Here is a 20,192-nt window from a genome sequence, read left to right as displayed (position 1 = left end):
CCCACCACCTGCCAAGAACCCCTAACATCCCAAACACCTACCACCAGACCGCTAACATCCCCAACACCTGCCACCAGACCCCTAACATCCCCAACACCTGCCACCATACCCCTGATATCCCTAACACCTGCCACCAGACTCCTAACATCCCAAGACCTGCCAGCAGCCCCTTTACAACCCACCACCTGCCACCAGACCCCTAACATTCCTATCACCTGCCACGAGACCCCTAACATCCCCAACACATCCCATCAGAGCACTAACATCCCAACACCTGCCACAAGATCCCTAACATTCCCAATACCTGACAACAGACACCTAACATCCCCAACAACTGACATCAGACACCTAACATCCCAAACACCTGCCACCAGACCCTTAACATCCCACCACCTGCCACCAGACCCCTAACATCCCCAACACCTTTCATCAGACCCCTAACATCCCAACACCTGTCACCAAACCTCTGACAACCCCAGTACCTTCCACCAGTCCCCTAACATCCCCATCACCTGCCAACAGACGTCTAACACCCCCACCACCTGCCACCAGACCCCTAATATCTCCAACACCTGCAACCAGACTCTTAACCTCCCCAACACCTGCCACCAAACCCCTAAAATCCCAACACCTTTCAGGAGATCCCTAACATCTCAAACACCTTCCACCAGACACCTAACATCCACAACACGTGATACCAGACACCTAACATCCCCAACACCTGCCACCAGACCCTTAACATCCCCAACACCTGCAGCCAGACTCCGAATATCCCTAACACCTGCCATCAGACCCCTAACATCCCCAACACCTGCCAACAGACACCTAACATCCCCAACACCTGCCACCAGACCCTTAAGATCCCAACAACTGCCACCAGACCCCTAACATCCCCAACACCTGCCACCAGTCCCGTAACATCCCAACACCTGCCATCAGTCCCCTAACATCCCAATCACCTGCCACCAGACGACTAACATCCCCAACATCTCCCTAGAGACCCCTAGCATTCCCACCACCTTCCGCCATATCCCTAACATCCCAAATACTGCCACACGACCCCTAACATCCCCACCACAAGCCAAAAAACCCCTAACATCCCCACCACCTGCCAAGAGACCACTAGCATCCTAAACACCTGCCTCCAGACCCCTAACATCCCAAGACCTGCAACCAGACCCCTAACATCCCCACCACCTACACCACACCCTAACATCCCCAACAACTGCCACCAGACCCCTAACATCCCCACCACCTGTCACCAAACCCCTAACATCCCCAACATTTGCCACCTGTCCCCTAACGTCCCAACACCTGACACCACACCCCTAACATCCCCACAACCTTCCACCACATCCCTAATATCCCCAACACCTGCCAACAGACACCTAACATCTCCACCACCTGCCACCAGATCCCTAACATCCCCAACATCTGCCTCCAGACCCCTAACATCCCCACCACATGACACCAGACCCCTAACATCCCCACCACCTGCTACTAGACCCCTAACATCACCATAATCTGACACCATACCTCTAACATCTCCAACACCTGCCACCAGACCCCTAACATCCCAACACCTACCACCAGACCATTAACATCCCCACCACCTGAAACCAGACCCCTAACACACCCACCACTGGCAACCAGACCCCTAACAGCACCAACACCTGCCACCAGACCCTAAAAATCCCCAACAACTGCCACCAGACCCCTAACATCCAAAACACCTGCCAACAGTCCCCTAACATCCCCAACAACTGCCACCAGACCCCTAACACCCCGAGCACCTGCCACCAGACCCCTAACATCCTAAACACCTGCCACCTCCCCACCACCTACACCACACCCCTAACATCGCCAACACCTACCACCAGACCCCTAACATCCCCACCACCTGCCACCACACCCCTAACATCCCCAACACCTGCCACCAGACCCCTAGCATCCACAACACCTGTCACTAGACCCCTAACATCCCCAACATCTGCCACCAGACCCCTAACATTTTAACACCTACCACCAGAACCCTAACACCCCGACCATTTCCCACTAGACCCCTAATATCCCCAAAACCTGCCACCAGATCCCTAACATCCCAACACCTGCCACCATACCCTTAACATCCCCACTACCTACCACCAGACCCATAACATCCCCACCACCTGCCACCACACCCCTAACATCCCCAACACCTGCCACCAGACCCCTAACATCCACAACACCTGCCACTAGACCCCTAACATCCCCAACATCTGCCACCAGACCCCATACATCTCAACACCTGCCACCAGATCCCTAACACCCTACCACTTCCTACCAGACCCCTAATATCCCCACAACCTGCCACCAGACCCTTAACATCCCCAACACCTGCCACCAGACCCTTAACATCCCCACTACCTGCCACCAGACCCCTAACATCACCAACACCTGCCACCAGACCCCTAACGTCCCAAACACCTGCCACCAGACCCCTAACGTCCCAAACACCTGCCACCAGACCCCTAACATCCCAAAACCTGCCGCCAGACCCCTAACATCCCACCACCTACAACAGACCACTAACATTCCCAGCACCTGCCACCAGTCCCCTAACATACCCAACACCTGCCACCAGACCTCTAACATCCCAACACCTGCCAACAGACCCCGACCAAACCCAACACCTGCCACCAGACCCCTAACATCCCCAACACCTGCCACCAGACCCCTAACATCCCCAACACCTGCCAACAGACCCCTAACATCCCCACCACCTACCACCAGATCCCTAACATGTCCAACACCTGCCACCAGACCCCTAACATCCCCACCACATGCCACCAGAACCCTAACATCCCCACCACCTGCCACTAGACCCATAACATCACCATAACCTGCCACCATACCCCTAACATCTCCAACACCTGCCACCAGACCCCTAACATCCCAACACCTACCACCAGAACGCTAACATCCCCATCACCTGCCACCAGACCCCTAACACCCCCAACAATTGCAACCAGACCCCTAAGAGCACCAACACCTGCCACCAGACCCCTAAAATCCCCAACAACTGCCACCAGACCCCTAACATCCCCAACACCTGCCACCAGACCCCTAACTTCCCCACCACCTGCCACCACACCCCTGACATCCCCAACACCTTCCACCAGACCCCTAACATCCACAACACCTGCCACTAGACACCTAACATACCCAACATCTACCACCAGACCCCTAACATCTTACCACCTGCCACCAGAACCATAACACCCTCACCACTTCCCACCAGACTCCTAATATCCCCACAACCTGCCACCAGACCCCTAACATCCCCAACACCTGCCACCAGACCCTTAACATCCCACTACCTGCCACCTGACCCCTAACATCACCAACACCTGCCATCAGACCCCTAACGTCCCAAACACCTGTCACCAGACCCCTAACATCCCAACACCTGCCACCAGACCCCTAACATCCCCACCACCTACACCAGACCCCTAATATCCCCAACACCTGCCACTAGACCCCTAACATCCCCAACACCTGCCACCAGACCCCTAACATCCCCAACACCTGCCAACAGACCCCTACCATCCCCAACACCTGCCACCAGACCCCTAACATCCCAAACACCTGCCACCAGACCCCTAACATCGCAACACATGCCACTAGACCCCTAACATCCCCACCACCTGTCACCACACCCCTAACATCCCCACCACCCCTCACCAGACCTCTAAATTCCCCAACATCTGCCACCAGACCCTAACATCCCAAAACCTGCCACCAGATCCCTAACATCCCCAATACCTGCTACAAGACCTGTAACATCCCAAACACCTCCCACCAGACCCTTAACATCCCAAACCCCTGCCAACAGACCCTTAACATCCCAAACCCCTGCCAACAGACCCTTAACATCCCCTCCATCTGCCACCAGACCCCTAACATCCCCAACACCTGCTATACGACGCATCCCCTCCATCTGCCACCAGACCCCTAACATCCCCAATACCTACTATACGACGCCTAACATCCCAACACCTGCCACCTAACCTCTGATATCCCTTACACCTGCCACCAGTCCCCTAACATCACCAACGCCTGTCACCAGACCCGTAACATCCCCACCACCTGCCATCGCGCCCCTAACATCCCAACACCTGCCACCAGACAAGTAACATCTCCAATACCTGCCACCACTCCCCTAACATCCCCAACACCTGCCAACAGACCCCTATCATCCCCGACACCTGCCACCAGTCCCTCAACATCCCAACACCTGCCACCAGACCCCTAACATCCCCAACACGTGGCACGAGACCCCTAACATCACCAACACCTGCCAACAGACCCCTAACATCCCCACCACCTGCCAGCGGATCCCTAACATCCCACCACCTGCCACGAGACCCCTAACACCTCCACCACCTGCCAACAGACACCTAACATCCCTATCACCTGCCACCATACCCTTAACATCCTCACAACCTGCCACCAGACTCCTAACATTCCCACCACCTGCCACCGGACCCCTAACATCCACAACACCTGCCAACAGACCTCTAACATCGCAACACCTGCCACCAGACCCCTAACATCCCCACCACCTGCCACCAGACCCATAACATCCCCAACAACTACCACCAATCCCCTAACATCCCCAACACCTGCCAACAGGCCCCTAACATCCCAACACCTACCACCAGACCCCTAACATCCCCAACACCTGCCACCAGACCCTAACATCCCCAGCAACTGCCAACAGACCCCTAAAATCCCCACCACCTGCCACCAGATCCCTAACATCCCCACCAGTTTCCCAGGATAGTGTAATTTTCCCTGGAGGGGTAAGTTTCCCAGGATGACATAAGTTTCCCTGGATTATCTAAATTTCCCAGGATCATGCAAGTTTCCGAGGATGATGTATGTTTTCCAGGATCATGCAAGTTTCCCAGGATGATGCATGTTTTCCAGGATGATGCAAGTTTCCTAAGACTGTGTAAATTCCCAAGATGGGCTAAGTTTCCTAGGATGATGTTACTTTCCCGGAGTCTAAATTCCCCAGGATTATGTAAGTTTCCCAAGATGATGTATGTTTCCCGCAGTGAGGTAAGTTTACCAAAATGATATGTTTCCCAGAATCATATACTTTTCCCCGGGTGGTGAAAGTTTTCCATGATGTAAGTTTCCCAGCATGGTGACAGTTTCCCAAGATATTTCAAGTTTCCCAAGATGATGTATGTTTCCCAGGGTGACGAAAGTTTCCCAGGATGGTTTAATTTCCTAAGATGATGAAAGTTTCCCAGGATGTTGTAGATTTCCTAGGACGATGTAAGTTTCCCAGGATGTTTTAGATTTCTCAGGATCATGTAATTTTCCCAGGATGGTCTAAATTTCCCAAGATGAAAGTTTCCCAAGATGGTCTAAATCTCCCAAGATGATGAAAGTTTCCCTGGATGGTCTAAATTTCCCAAGATGATGAAAGTTTCCCAGGATGGTTTAAATTTCCCAAGATGTTGAAAGTTTCCCTGGATGGTCTAAATTTCCCAAGATGATGAAAGTTTCCCAGGATGGTTTAAATTTCCCAAGATGTTGAAAGTTTCCCAGGATGGTCTAAATTTCCCAAGATGATGAAAGTTTCCCTGGATGGTCTAAATTTCCCAAGATGATGAAAGTTTCCCAGGATGGTCTAAATTTCCCAAGATGATGAAAGTTTCCCAGGATGGTCTAAATTTCCCAAGATGATGAAAGTTTCCCAGGATGGTCTAAATTTCCCAAGATGATGAAAGTTTCCCAGGATGGTCTAAATTTCCCAAGATGATGAAAGTTTCCCAGGATGGTCTAAATTTCCCAAGATGATGAAAGTTTCCCAGGATGGTCTAAATTTCACAAGATGATGAAAGTTTCCCAGGATGGCCTAAATTTCACAAGATGATGAAAGTTTCCCAGGATGGACTAAATTTCCCAAGATGATGAAAGTTTTCCAGGATGGTCTAAATCTCTTTGGATGATGTGAGTTTTCCAGATTGGTCTAATTATCCAAGGTTGTTCTAAATCATCCAGGATCATGTAAGTTTCCCTTATATTCTAAATATCCAAGGATTATATAAATTTCCCATGATGTAAGTTTACCATAATGATGCACGTTTCCCAGGATGATATATGTTTCCCAGGATGGTGTATGCTTCCCAGGATGATGTATGTTTCCCAGTATGATGCATGTTACCCAGGATGATGTATGTTACCCAGGATGATGTAGGTTTCCCAGGATAATGTGAATTTTCCAGGATGGTTTAAGTTTCCCAGGATGATATATATTTCCCAGGATAATACAAGTTTCCCAGGAAGATGTATATTTCCCAGGATAATGTAAGTTTCCCAGAATGATGCACGTTTCCCAGGATGATGTATATTTTCCAGGATGATGTATGTTAACCAGGATGATGTAAGTTTCCTAGTATAATTTGTTTCCCAGGATGGGCTAAGTTTCCCAGGATGATATATATTTCCCAGGATAATACAAGTTTCCCAGGATGATGCATTTTTCCCAGGATAATGTAAGTTTCCCAGAATGATGCACGTTTCCCAGGATGATGTATGTTTCCCAGGATGATATACGTTTTCCAAGATAATGTGAGTTTCCCAGGATGATTTAAGTTTCCCAGGATGATTTATGTTTCCCAGGATAATGTAAGTTACCCAGGATAATCTAAGTTTCCCGAGATCATGTATGTTTCCCAGCTTGATGTAAGATTCCTTAGATGATGTAAGTTTCCCAGGGTGGTGTATGTTTTACAGGATGATGCAAGTTTACCAGGATGATGTAGGTTTCCCAGGATGACGCATGTTTCCCAGAATCATGTAAGATTCCCAAGATGATGTGTGTTTCCCAGCATGATGTAAGATTCCCTAGATGATGTAAGTTTCCCAGGGTGGTGTATGTTTTACAGGATGATGTAAGTTTACCAGGATGGTGTAAGATTCTCAGGAAAGCGTAAGTTTCCCATCCTGGGAGACATATACCATCTTAGGAAATTCAGACCATCTTAGAAAATTTAAACCATCCAGGGAAACTTGCATCATATTGGGAAATTTAGATCATCCTAGGAAACTTACACCATCTTAAGAAGTTTAGATCATCCGAGAAACTTACGCCATCTTGGAAAACTTACAAGATCTTCCTTATAATTTTAGACCATTCCAGGATGTTCCATAATTAAGGTAAATATAGAACATCCTGGGAAACTTATATCATCCTGGAAAACGTACAACAACCTTAGAAATGTAGAGTATACTGGGAAACTTACACAATCCTGGGAAACTTAGACAATCCTGGGAAACTTACACAATCCTGGGAAACTTACACAATCCTGGGAAACTTACACAATCCTGGGAAACTTACACAATCCTGGGAAACTTACACAATCCTGGGAAACTTACACAATCCTGGGAAACTTGTATCATCCTGGAAAACGTACAACAACCTTAGAAATGTAGAGTATACTGGGAAACTTACACAATCCTGGGAAACTTACACAATCCTGGGAAACTTACACAATCCTGGGAAACTTACACAATCCTGGGAAACTTACACAATCCTGGGAAACTTACACAATCCTGGGAAACTTACACAATCCTGGGAAACTTACATAATCCTGGGAAACTTACACAATCCTGGGAAACTTACACAATCCTGGGAAACTTACACAATCCTGGGAAACTTACACAATCCTGGGAAACTTACACAATCCTGGGAAACTTACACAATTCAGGGAAAATTACACAATCCTGGGAAATTTTGTCCATCCTGGGAAACTTTCATCATCCTGGGAAACTTTGATCATCATGGGAAACGTAAACCATCCTAGGAGACGTACATCATCCTAGGACAAATACTTCATTCAGGGAAAATAACACCCTCATAGGAAACGTACATCGTCCTGGGAAACTTACATCACGGGAAATGTAGAACTTCCTGGGAAATTTACTTCATGCTGGGAACTTACACCATCCTGGGAAACTTCCATTATCCTGGGAAACTTACAACATCCAGGGAAAATAACATCACTCTGGGAACTTTCACCATCCTGGGAAACTTACGTTATCCTGGGAAATTTAGACCATCCTGAGAATTTTACATTATCTTGGGAAATTTAGATCCTGGAAAATTTACGTCATCCTGTGAATTTTAAAACGTCCTGGAAAACTTAGAACATCCTAGGAAATTTACGTCATCCTGGGAAATTTAGAACGTCCTGGGAAACTTAGAACATCCTGGAAAATTGACATCATCCTGGGAAATGTAGAACATCCTGGGAAACCTACATTATCCTAGGAAATTTACATACTCCTGGGAAACTTACACCATCCTGGGAAACCTACAACGTCCTGGGAAACCTACAACGTCCTGGGATATTGATAACATCCTGGGAAACTTACATTATACTGGGAAATTTAGACCATCCTGGGAAACTTACATCGTCCTGGAAAATCTAGAACATCCTGGAAAACTTACATTCTCCTGGGAAACTTATATCGTCCTGGAAAATCTAGAACATCCTGGAAAATTTACATCATCCTGGGAAATTTATATCGTCCTGGAAAATCTAGAACATCCTGGAAAACTTACATCATCCTGGGAAATTTAGACCATCCTGGGAAACTTACATCGTCCTGGAAAACCTAGAACATCCTGGAAAACTTACATCATCCTGGGAAATTTAGAACAGTATAATGTTCGTTTCCCAGGATAATCTAAATTTTCCAGGATGATGTAAGTTTTCCAGGATGGCCTAAATTTCCCAGGACATGGTACAATTCCCAGGGTGTTGTAGGTTTCCTAGGATGATGTATGTTTTCCAGGATGGTTTCAGTTTCCCAGGATGATGCAAGATTCCCAAGATGTTTTAAGTTTTCCAGGATGTTCTAAACTTCCCAGGATGACGTATGTTTCCAAATACGATCTAAATTTCCCAGGATAATGTAGAATCCCAGGATGATCTAATTTTTCCAGAATGTTCTAGAATTCTCGGAACGATGTAAGTTCCCATGACTTTCCAGGATGATACATGTTTCTCAGGATGATGGAAACTTTCCAGGATGTTTTACATTTCCCAGTATTTTCCCAGGATGGTGTACGTTTTCCAGAACGTTCTAGAATTCCCAAAATGATGTATGTTTCCCAGGATATTCTAAGTTTCCCAGGATATTTTACTTTTCTATGGATGATGTTAATTTCCCAGGATGAGCTACGTTTCCCAGAATGATTTACGTTTGCAAGGATGATGCAAGTTTTCCAGGACGATCTAAATTTCTAAAGATGATGTACATTTTCCTGAATGTTCTAAGTTTCCCAGAATGATGTAGCTTTCCCTGGATGATATAAGTTTCCCAGGAAGATATATGTTTCCCAGGATGATGCAAGTTCCCAGTATGTACTACATTTCCCACGTTGATATAAGTTTACCTGGATTATCTACGTTTCCCAGGATGATCAACGTTTCCCAGAATGTTCTATATTTCCCAGAATGATGTATCTTTCCCAGCATGTTCTAAGTTTCCCAGGATGATATAAGTTCCCCAGGATGATGTAAGCTTCCCAGGATGTTGTTAGTTTCCCAGGATGACGCCTAACATCCCATCACCTGCCACCAGGCCCCTAACATCCCCAACACCTGCCACCAGACCCCTAACATCCCCAACACCTGCCACCTGACCATTAACATCCCCAACACCTGCCACCAGTCCTCTAACATCCCCACCACCTGCCAGCAGACTCCTAACATCCCCAAAACCTGGCACCAGACCACTAACATCCCAACACCTGCCACCAGACCCCTAACATCCCATCACCTGCCACCAGACCCCTAACATCCCCACCACCTGCCACCAGACCACTAACATCCCCACCACCTGCCAGCAGACTCCTAACATCCCCAAAACCTGGCACCAGACCACTAACATCCCAACACCTGCCACCAGACCCCTAACATCCCAACACCTGCCACCAGACCCCTAACATCCCAACCACCTGCCACCAGACCCCTAACACCCCCACCACCTGCCACTAAACCCCTAAGATCTCTAACACCTGCCACAAGATCCCTAACATCCCCACCACCTGGCACCAGACCCCTAACATCCCCAACACCTGCCACCAGACCCCTAACATCCCATCACCTGCCACCAGACCCCTAACATCCCAAACACATGCCACCAGACCCCTAACATCCCAACGCCTGCCATAAGACCCCTAACATCCCCACCACCTACATAAGACCCCTAATATCCCCACCACCCGCCACCATAACCTTAACATCCCCACCACCTGCCATCAGACCAATAACATCCCCAACACCTACCACCAGACCCCTAACATCCCCAACACCTACCACCAGACCCCTAACATCCCCAACACCTACCACCAGACCCATAACATCCCCAACACCTTCCACCAGAACCCTCATATCCCAACACCTTCCACCAGACCCCTAACGCCCCCACCTCCTGCCCCCAGACCCTTAACATCCCCACCACCTGCCAACAGACCCCTGATATCTCCAACACCTGCCACCACACCCCTAACAACCCAAACACCTGCCACCAGACCCCTAATAACCCCCCCTCCTGCCACCAGACCCAAAATCCCAACACCTGTCACCAGACCCCTAACATCCCATCACCTGCCACCAGATCCCTAGCATCACAAACACCTGCCACCAGACCCTTAACATCCCCACCACCTGCCACCAGACCCTTAACATCCCCACCACCTGCCACCAGACCTCAAGCATTCCCACATACTGCCACCAGACCCCTAACATCCCCACCACCTGCCACCAGACCCCAAGCATTCCCACATACTGCCACTAGACCCCTAACATCCCCGAAACCTGTCACCAAACCTCTGACATCCCCAGCACCCAAATATCCCCACCACCTTGTCACTAGATCCCCTGACATTCCCACCACCTGCCAACCTCTCCTCCACACCTTGGAGTTTCACCACAATTTCTCACTATACCCTCCACTTCACTACACTGCAACGCCTCCGGTCTTTGACCTGACCCTGACTGTTTAGATACAATGTGACTGGTATTGTAATGGTCATATGCCATCGTGTGATCCTGGTCAAAGGCCATCCTCACTACAGATTGATATTTGGTACTCTCGTAACGCCACTGGCCATTATACCTTGGTCTTCAAGACACACTCATCCCCACTATACCCTTGAGACCTATGACCTTCGACCTGACTCGTATGGGTCTTCTTAGCACCATCATTATTACAACTCTCACATCATTTCTTTACATACTTACCAATTTTCACCAAACGGTGTTTGTACCCTCCCTCTACAGAACAACTCATGAAACCAATGTATTTCTTGCCTCCATCTTCAGCAAAACTTCAAACTTAGAAGTTTCTTGCCCCGTCTTCACTACAATTGGTCTATCCCAAATGCTTTCTAGCCTCTATTTACACTATAACTGGGTAAAACCTTTGTCCTGACCAGTATGTGTTAGAACACAGGTCATCTTCAGTACCTTCTCATCTTCACTAAACAATTATTACTATTCTTATCATTATTATCATTTCTATTATCATTATTAATGTTATTATCAATATTATTATCATTATCATAATATTATTATCATCTATTCATTTATTAATCTATCACTGTCGCTGTCTCTCGCGTTAGCGAGCTAGCGCAAGGAAACAGACGAAAGAATGGCCCAACCCACCCACATACACATGTATATATATATACGTCCACACACACACATATACATACCTATACATTTCAACGTATACATATATATACATACACAGACACATACCTATATGCACATGTACGTAATTCATACTGTCTGCCTTTATTCATTCACGTCGCCACCCCGCCACATGAAATGACAACCCCCTCCCCCCGCTCGCGCGCGAGGTAGCTCTAGGAAAAGACAACAAAGGCCACATTCGTTCACACTCAGCCTCTGGCTGTCATGTAATAATGCACTGAAACCACAGCTCCCTTTCCACATCCAGGCCCCACAGAACTTTCCATGGTTTACCCCAGACGCTTCACATGCCCTGGTTCAATACATTGTTCATGACATTTAGTCAACAATGTAGATTTAGTCAACAAGCTAAACAATATCAATGTTAATTTTGATTTCAACTGGTTAGCTTTGATGTTTCCTCACTTTTCACTAAAGTTCCAGTTGATAACCTTTTAGAATATTTATTTGATGTCATGGATGATATTCATTTACCTGTTTCAAAGTCTAATTTCATTGAACTGATAAAATTGTGTATAAAAGACTGTATTTCAATGTAATGGAGATTATTATGCTCAAAAAATTGGTATGGCAATGGGTAACCCTCTTTCACCTGTACTAAGTAATCTTTATATGGAATTTTTTGAAACAAAATTACTAAAGGATATCTTACCTTCTAATGCAATTTGGTTTTGGCATGTAGATGATGTTCTTTGCGTTTGGCCAACAAATGAAAATTTACAAATATTTCTCCCCTTACTAAACAATTTAGTACCTTCCATTAAATTTACTGTAGAAAATGAAAATAATGGTATGTTACCACTTTTAGATTGCATGATCCATAGACAAGGAAACAAGTTTAAGTTTAGCATATACAGGAAACCCACCAATGTATGCTCATATATCCATTATTACTCATCTCAACATGACAGTTAAATTATCATCATTTCAATCTATGTTCCTTAGAGCATTACGTATTTGCAGTCCAGAGTTTATTGATGATGAGTTTGAGAAGATATATTCTAGTGGATCTAAGTTAAAGTACCCTAGATCTTTCATTGACAAATCCCTTAAGTTAGCAAAGAAAGCATTTTATAGAGTTGAGCCCAAACCTCCCATTGACACCAAGAATCTTTTAGTTCTCCCTTTTAATAATAATTTCACTTTGCTTCCCATGTTGCTTAAATGCTTTAATGTAAATGCTGCCTTTAGCAACAATAATACTATAAAGAATATCTTAATCAGGGATTCGCCAGAAAATTCTCTTGGTTGCATCTATAAAGTGCCTTGTGGAAACTGGTAAATTTTATGCTGGTCAGACTGGTAAGGATCTTTCTGTTAGACTTAAGCAAAATAAATATAGTATAAGAACGGGACAAGAATCAAATGCCTTGTTTAATCATGTTGAAAACTATGATCATTGTACTGACTGGAGTAACGCCATCTCAGTTATTAACTAACTCTATTACCAAGAGAAATATCTTTGAATCTTCTATTATCAAATACACAAAGAATTATGACTTTAATATTAGTGATGGTCTATACAAAATAGATAACTTTATTGTTGAAAAGATTTGTAAAACGATAAGTTTATGAACGCTCGTTGTATGTTTGGACAATCACATGTTTACCAAATGGCATCCTAGCTTCGTCTCTTCGATGTATATCAACTGACTGTTATATTTCTCTCTTGTGTCTCCCCTGATGATGTGATTATTACACGAAAGTGCACTTGGGAACTTTTCGTGTTTCATTTTCCCCGTGGACTCATAGGAATATATATATATATATATATATATATATATATATATATATATATATATATATATATATATATAGATATTTCATGACATGATGAAACAAATATAGACTATTTCGTACATTTCATGACTGCTTACAATGAAAAAAATCCATTGCCGTGATGTGGCTCTTTCAAAGAAGACGATACGTATGTGCAGCGAGGAAGTCTTAAGTGAGGAATTTAACTGCATAACTGAAGCCTCGAAGAATCTAAAGTATCCAGCAGGAGTCATTAACAGATTAAAAAGGCCGAAGAAATAGCAAGCAGATAAAGAAATACTATAGTGAAAGATATTGTCAGTGGCAAACTTGAGGCTGCATATATCGCAACGGAGAACACGTCCAACCACAGCGATGAATTCGTCTGTCTGGTAGCCACTCAAGCTTTCTCGTTCCTGGTCGGTTGGGAAGCTAGTCTTGCGAGAGCGTATAAACTAGTGCTATAAACGCGATTCTGTTCAGTCTCTGAAGAAGTCCTCTGGTCGAGACGAGAGAGATTAAAGTGCTCCTGTTTCACTCTCCGCTTCCTTATCACCATACCCCATCCCCTCAGACTATATATATATATATATATATATATATATATATATATATACACATAACATACAAACCTCCATATCCCTGGGGATAGGGGAGAAAGAATACTTCCCACGTATTCCCTGCGTGTCGTAGAAGGCGACTAAAAGGGGAGGGAGCGTGGGGCTGGAAATCCTCCCCTCTCTTTTTTTTTTTAAATTTTCCAAATGAAGGAACAGAGAAGGGGGCCAGGTGAGGATATTTCCTCAAAGGCCCAGTCCTCTGTTCTTAACGCTACCTCGCAAATGCGGGAAATGGCGAATAATTTGAAAGAAAGAAAGAACAAACCTCCAAAAGCCAGGATCGAACCCGGGACCCCTGTGCAAGAGGCGGGAATGCTAACCGCTAGGCTTAGCATTCCCGCCTCTTGCACACACACATATATATATATATATATATATATATATATATATATATATATATATAATCCCTGGGGATAGGGGAGAAAGAATACTTCCCACGTATTCCCTGCGTGTCGTAGAAGGCGACTAAAAGGGGAGGGAGTGGGTGGCTGGAAATCCTCCCCTCTCGTTTTTTTTTTAATTTTCCAAAAGAAGGAACAGAGAAGGGGGCCAGGTGAGGATTTTCCCTCTAAGGCCCAGTCCTCTGTTCTTAACGCTACCTCGCAAACGCGGGAAATGGCGAATAGTATGAAAAAAAAAAAAAAAATATATATATATATATATATATATAAAGGCAAAGGAGACAAAGGCGAGTGCTCAAATTACAGAGGTATAAGTTTGTTGAGTATTCCTGGTAAATTATATGGGAGGGTATTGATTGAGAGGGATGTACAGAGCATCAGATTGGGGAAGAGCAGTGTGGTTTCAGAAGTGGTAGAGGATGTGTGGATCAGGTGTTTGCTTTGAAGAATGTATGCGAGAAATACTTAGAAAAGCAAATGGATTTGTATGTAGCATTTATGGATCTGGAGAAGGCATATGATAGAGTTGATAGAGATGCTCTATGGAAGGTACTAAGAATATATGGTGTGGGAGGCAAGTTGTTAGAAGCAGCGAAAAGTTTCTATCGAGGATGTAAGGCATGTGAATGTGTAGGAAGAGAGGAAAGTGATTGGTTCTCAGTGAATGTAGGTTTGCGGCAGGGGTGTGTGATGTCTCCATGGTTGTTTAATTTGTTTATGGATGGGGTTGTTAGGGAGATGAATGCAAGAGTTTTGGAAAGAGGGGCAAGTATGCAGTCTGTTGTAGATGAGAGAGCCTGGGAAGCGAGTCAGTTGTTGTTCGCTGATGATACAGCGCTGGTGGCCGATTCATGTAAGAAACTGCAGAAGCTGGTGACTGAGTTTGGTAAAGTGTGTGAAAGAAGAAAATTGAGAGTAAATGTGAATAAGAGCAAGGTTATTAGTACAGTAGGGTTGAGGGTCAAGTCAATTAGGAGGTAAGTTTGAATGGAGAAAAACTGGAGGAAGTGAAGTGTTTTAGATATCTGGGAGTGGATTTGGCAGCGGATGGAACCATGGAAGCGGAAGGGGAGGGGGCGAAAATTCTGGGAGCCGTAAAGAATGTGTGGAAGTCGAGAACATTATCTCGGAAAGCAAAAATGGGTATGTTTGAAGGAATAGTGGTTCCAACAATGTTGTATTGTCGCGAGGCGAGGGCTATGGACAGAGTTGTGCGCAGGAGGGTGGATGTGCTGAAAATGAGATGTCTGAGGACAATATGTGGTGTGAGGTAGTTTGATCGAGTAAGTAATAATAGGGTAAGAGATGTGTGGTAATGAAAAGAGTGTGGTTGAGAGAGCAGAAGAGGGTGTTTTGAAATGGTTTGGTCACTTGGAGAGAATGAGTGAGGAAAGATTGACCAAGAGGATATATGTGTCGGAGGTGGAGGGAACGAGGAGAAGTGGGAGACCAAATTGGAGGTGAAAAGATGGAGTGAAAAAGATGTTGAGTGATCGGGGCCTGAACATGCAGGAGGGTGAAAGGCGTGCAAGGAATAGAGTGAATTGGAACGATGTGGTATACCGGGGTCAACGTGCTGTCAATGGATAGAACCAGGGCATGTGAAGCGTCTGGGTAAACCATGGAAAGCTGTGTGGGGCCTGGATGTGGAAAGGGTGCATTATTACATGACAGCTAGTGAGTGAGTGTGAACGAATGGGGCCTTTGTTGTCTTTTCCTAGCGCTACCTCGCACACATGAGGGGAGAGGGGGTTGTTATTTCATGTGTGGCGAGGTGGTGATGGGAATGAATAAAGGCAGTATATATATATATATATATATATATATATATATATATATAGACGATTCAGTTTTCTCCTCTCATCTCGATATCACAGCTGCTAACCACAAGGAAAATGAGAGTTCACGTAACAAATATCTTTAAACTAACTAGACTCCGCTCACTAAAGATCGTGTGTGCTCGCCCCACTGACGCAGACCGCTTCCACACTCGCGATATTGTGTTCCTGATGATTGAAGTGCCTGGCGGAAATATGAAAATTGGCCAATATCTGAAAATACTACTGTGCTTTAAGTATCTGCAGTATGGCCAAGACTCTAAAAGGTTGAAGACACAACAAAAAGTCTTGCCGCCATTGCAATGAAGGTGGTCGTAACCTTCATCAGTACAAGGACCAGACACCAACTTGTGTCAACTGCAAAGACCCCGACACTGCGGTGTCTGGACAATGCCCACGATGGGAAGAACTACTTCGTACAGCACGACAAACACTGAACTTCCCCGAGGAGAGAGAGAGAGAGAGAGAGAGAGAGAGAGAGAGAGAGAGAGAGAGAGAGATATTAGGGATTAGTGATATATTAAGGGAGGTTGTGGTGAGGTGTAGGTAATACTATATCCTCGCTTGGATCTCAACATTGGTGTTATGTTCAAAGTCATTATGTTAGAGTGAAAGCATTGTTGATTTGAGGTAATAAACATTGCAATCTGCAATGTATTTTTGTTGACGAGTTTGCTTAGCCGACGCGCACGAGTCTTAAACGCGCACTAAGGATAGGCAGACGTGCTATGGCTGGGGAGACACGGTATTGTGTATAGGTACGTACACCTACAGCCAAAATTCCCTCAACACCGTTGGTGAAACCTGGCATCTGGCGGACGTTGTAAACATACAGTAATCGTAGTATTCCTTCACGGTTCCGAAAGCATATGTAAGCGACAATGTTATTGGTTCATTGCAGCTGAATATTATTTGTGGTCACATAACACTACAGTTACGATTTGGTCAATATTCAGGTAATCAATTTGAAACCGTTAAAGATCGTGCATGATATTGACCTATCTAATATATAGAAGCACACGTGACATGTTTTACAAATGAATATCAGACTAAACTACAAGAATAACGGACGATACAATGTGACACTTCGTGAGGGAATACGACGACAGTTGTGAAACTCTGGCATAAGAAATGATCGATCTATTATCTATCTACAGCCCGACCATATATGAAGTAAAGCTTGTATTCATCCCTATAATGTGTGTCAATTCCCAGTTTGTAGAAAAAAGCAACGTGGATACGTGACAGACGCGGCGTAATGACGAGGGTAGGGAGGAGGACACGATACAAGTAAAAGTGGAACCAATACTAGGGTTATATACGATACACACACACACACACACACACACACACACACACACACGACGTAATTCTCTCTCATGTTCACTGGATGTATCCAGATAATTTCTCAAGCCAGAGTTTCGCATATATCGTCATATTTCCTCACGAACTGTCACATTGTATAGTACGTTATTCTTGCAGTTTTTTCATTCTTTTAAAAGCATTTCACCTGTGCTTCAATGTTTCAAATACGTCAGTATCATTCTCGACTCAGATCGGACAGAACTCATCTTAAATAATAATTACAGAATCGAATGGAATGAAAGTGGTCTATCTAGACCCTAAACTTAGATTTTCACAAATGATAAATACCTAATATCTTGCAATCGAGCGTGCTCTGCTACTGCAATAACCACCGCCTGATTGTTACTCTCCTTGAACAGGATCGACCCGATGAAACTATAAACACATGCATCACTAATGGTCATCAGGTCAAACATTATGGGCGTACATCCCGACAATTATCAGAGGTACAGCACGAAGAAAGTCGCCATTCTTGTACTAAGGACAATAGAGCACGAATATCTCAACTTCCTGGCACTTTCAACATTTTCTAGCAGTTAAGATAAACACACTATACTGTTCTGTTATCCTTTGCACTACATATGCTCGACCTAACACTAGCATTTCACCACACGACCTACAGACTTATCAACCACACACACACATTCCCTTCTATCTCAACATTTCTTACCGCTCAACACAACGCATTTCACCACAATAGAAAATACTTACGGTGATGACATTCTTTACATTATCTCAAACGTGTTTACTTCCTAGGATCGGATTTTCACACCTGCTTCTCTGGCACATAAGGGAAAGGCAGACCAGACATTGGTTTTAACAGAGGGGCAGCAATTACCTTCATCACTTTCCATCTCCCGGGCCTCGATGTGCGTCCGATCACATTCCCTTCTACCTTCACCTCTCATCTAATCCTATACTCATCCAAATTCATCATTATTACAACAAGGCAGATTCGGACATTTTCAAAAACTCATACTAATCACACACACGAACAATTACGAAGATCACTTTCATAGACAGAGCACATACCTCAGTAAATCATATGCAGCTGACAAGTCCCCAGACCACACATTCCAAGATACTACTCCTTCCCTTCGGTCAAAACGTGTTCTCTGGTGCTACCGCTGACGAGTTGACCAAAACAGACACAGATTAGGCCTAGTACACTGCGATCTCTCTACACTAAGCAACCACAATTAACCGCCTCAGACAGACGTTAGAACTGAATCACCACAACAGAGAAAAAAATCCCATCAAAACCTTTGAAAACAAATCCGGAAGCTCAAGGGGTCACCTTAAACAGACTTTTACGTGCTATTAGATAGCATTTATCAAAACCCTCAAGACGCTGTCAACATCTTTCAGACACATTAGAAGGGTATTTATCAACCACATCCCCAAATCCCTTACCTTATGACACAAATCGTTGCACAACATATACAAAGTAGACCCAGCCACTTTTACCCAATCATACACTTACCCTTACTCACAGAAGACCACTTATTCCCAACTATTACGTTCAACCATGTCAAATTTCTCCGACTTAAAAATCCCTTGAAGTAGCCCAGGTTGTCTCGAGCATTGGTTATCAATTACTCTTACATATTCCTGATAATACTAGTAAAGCCATTACCGAGACATATAAACCACAAAGCAACTAAAGTTCTTCGCAGCCAGGCAGAGTCGAGACATACGACCGTTCGACACCACAGGAGCTTTCCATCAGGCGTCGTTCAAAGTGGTGGACTCGTCTTACGAGTTGTCACTGCTTATTGCCAAAGCAAAGGCGGCTCGCTCTAGTGAAGAGACTTTTGAAATCATGCTCGTAGAGTCCTGCAATTATTGTGCGTAGCGCAGAGCCACAAAAAGTTATCCAAGGTTTCACTTTCTGGTAACACATTCAAGCGTTGCGTTGATGAACTTGTAGATGACATTGTTCCAAAACACTGGGATTCTCATTTGTGTCATGACTTGTTTTATCCAGTACCAAGAAACCAATGATGTTGGCCAAAGCTTGAAGCTGCTTCTTTGTCCTCTATTAGAGGGTGAAGGAATTGTGATAAAATTTTTTTTTCGAAAGCACTGAATACCATATCAAAGGTTTCCGGTATCATTTTTTCAAGAAAATTCTTCCAGGGTAATGTTTGTCGGAGTCTCTAATGACTGTGCCCTAACGATGCTTGGATCTTGCTCTGGATTCATACAATTGGTCAAAGAATGGAGCCGTAACTGGGACTTGCATCATCCACAGATAATCACTTGCTGCTAAGACCCTTACAGAAGACACGTAATTCAACCAACCAGATGACCTATGCAATTCAGTAAATTTGGCAAGTTGTTTTGTGAAGAGCAGGTCTTTATATCCTGGGCTCTTTGCAGCGAGTTCGTTGCTGCTCAAAAAGTTGCAGTTTCCACATG

The sequence above is a fragment of the Panulirus ornatus genome, chromosome 40 (genome assembly GCF_036320965.1).
Source record: "Panulirus ornatus isolate Po-2019 chromosome 40, ASM3632096v1, whole genome shotgun sequence".
In the NCBI taxonomy this organism is placed as follows: domain Eukaryota; kingdom Metazoa; phylum Arthropoda; class Malacostraca; order Decapoda; family Palinuridae; genus Panulirus; species Panulirus ornatus.
This window is presented reverse-complemented; position numbering follows the sequence as displayed.